This window comes from Monopterus albus, unplaced genomic scaffold, assembly GCF_001952655.1.
Source record: "Monopterus albus unplaced genomic scaffold, M_albus_1.0 scaffold141.1, whole genome shotgun sequence".
Classification (NCBI taxonomy): domain Eukaryota; kingdom Metazoa; phylum Chordata; class Actinopteri; order Synbranchiformes; family Synbranchidae; genus Monopterus; species Monopterus albus.
The window spans coordinates 822,688-825,117 of NW_018128021.1; positions in this window are offsets into that span (position 1 = coordinate 822,688).

A 2,430-nucleotide genomic window follows, 5' to 3' on the forward strand; every position below is an offset into this window, starting at 1 on the left:
TGAACCTGTTATGCAAATCAAGTGGGATAATTTGACATCACCATTTAATTCCCTTTAAAAGAGAGTCAAATCAACATAAGGAACCTTACAAAAGTCAAGGAACTAATTCATCACTGAAGCCTATGTTGGAGCAACAAACCCACTGTGAATATTCTCACTGCTGAACTGCTCAGTGGGAAAGTAAACCCCAAACACAACAATTTGTTAAAAAGGATAGTGTTTTAAATTATGTAATTTCTTTCCATACAATTATAGGCCATTATTTGGAGTTACCATCAAAATCATAAACATACAGCATGACATATAGCAGTTGATTACAAACCACAATTCTGATGCCTGTAAATGTTGGTAAAGTGATTTATTGCATCTCAAATGATAAAATCAGTCCATAGATGTGGCTCCCTTCCTCTTTCCCATCTCCCCTCCCACCATCACTGTCAAATTCCTCAAGAAACATCTACAGAGCCACAGTCTGATCATATTCTGGTCAGAGAGAGAGAGAGAGGCCAAGGGGGATCCAGCAAAGCCAAGGGCAGTTGACTGCTCCGGCCTAATTGCACCCTGGTCTGCATTTGTTGTTGCAAAATCTGTTTCTGTCTGTCACTCAGTTCAGATGTCATGAAAGTTTGAAACTTCTTAAAACACCCTGGAATTCAGTTTTGGTCTCACTGGTTGACTGAGATGTGTAAATGTGAATCCACAACACTGACAAATGTGGTGGAAATGACTGGACATAACAAAGTGTGAAAACCTGTCTTGTGGAAACCAAGCCAGCAAACATGTATGACTTTTTTCTTGAGCTGAAAGTTCCTCCCCATCTGCCTTACATCTTCTTTCATCATCATCGCAACACTTTGAGTGTGTGTCTGTTTCAGCCCGCAGCTTTGTCAGTGGCTGGTTACAGTTACAAGATGTTCAGTATGGTCAGTGTTTTTGAGTGCTACGAATCCCTGTAATGAATGAACGTTTGTTGTCGGAGACGTGCACACATGCACATACTCACACACCCGCTCACATACGCACAAGTTATCCCCCCCACCCCATGGGCAATGGAGCTGATCATGTTCTGAGCCCACCACGGTTCTCACGAACATACAAACGGTGGCATGCACTCGTGCACGCACACCACTTAGCTCATGCACACAAACACTGCACATCACCCGTTCTTTGCACACACTGAATTCAGTGTCATGACCGAGAAAGAGGGGGTCAGTCAGAGGTCAAACTGTAATAATGTGAGGAAAAAGATCCTGATTGCATGTACAGTGAGCCATGGGCTGAGATAGTGACAGAGATATAAGGCCAGACATGCTCTCACACACACAGTGTTGCTGTTCACGTGCATCCTTACCGTGCAGTAATGCTTGGGTGCTCTCCAGCACAACAGGCTCCAAATGATGACCAAAGACCTACGTCGCTCTCCGCTCCATGGTGCGGTTGTTGTTGTGGTGACCCAAAAACTCAGTAAGATTCATCAGCATTCAACACATTTAAGTGAATAGTATTAAATCATTAGAACCTCAGTACTGAGCTTGTTAAATCTGATTCTTATGTTGGTGGACTGAAGCTCCCCATGCCACTGATGATGGGAATTGATTGCTATACACAGCTAACACAGTTTTTAAAAATTGACAATTAGTGCTGCTGTGGTCAACATACACTTACGTAACTCATGGTTCCTATTGTGCTTTGGAGAGTACCTACCCCTTCTAAGAACTATTATCACTCTCAGTTCCTCCAGTGTATACACACAAAATAGGAGGAACTTTTTCCAATAGTTATTAGAACTATGAAAAAGTTCCTCCTGACCTAAAGCGCCCAAAGAAATGAAGCCCCTTTGAGGTGGATCTGTTTAGTTCCTAGTCTGAAACAGGTGATCTCACTTAAGTGGAGGGATAAAGGTTGGGTGAGTTCACTTGGAGACAGTTTTTGTAAGCAAACAGCCCTCTTGTTTTGGATATGGATTTCTACCACTCCTAATCAAAGTGGTGTTGCCAGCTCTTTAGTCTGTGTATGAGCCTAAGAGTCCAGAGGTTTTCTGTTAAATCAGTTCAAAAAATTTTTCCTTGTCAGTTTCTGGAGTAAATGTTATTTAATATGGTGTGTTTTCTATCTTAGGTGGGTGTAAGGCACTGCTGTCTGTGTTGTGCCACATACCTCCTTACATTCCAGTTACAGTAAATAGCTAGCTTACCCATGAGCCAAAATGATAAGCCTTAAAGAGACACCAGGTCTCTCTCTTTCCCACTTAAACACACACACACACACACACTGGCACAGACATAACACACTCTCCCTGGTGCACTTTATGTAAATATATGTAACAGCCTGAGGTGTTTGCAACAGCATTCAGTTTATAATATCTCTGTGTTTTTATTTGTATCTTTCAGGAACAGGGTCGCTCCACTGTACTTCTGCAGCCGCCCAACA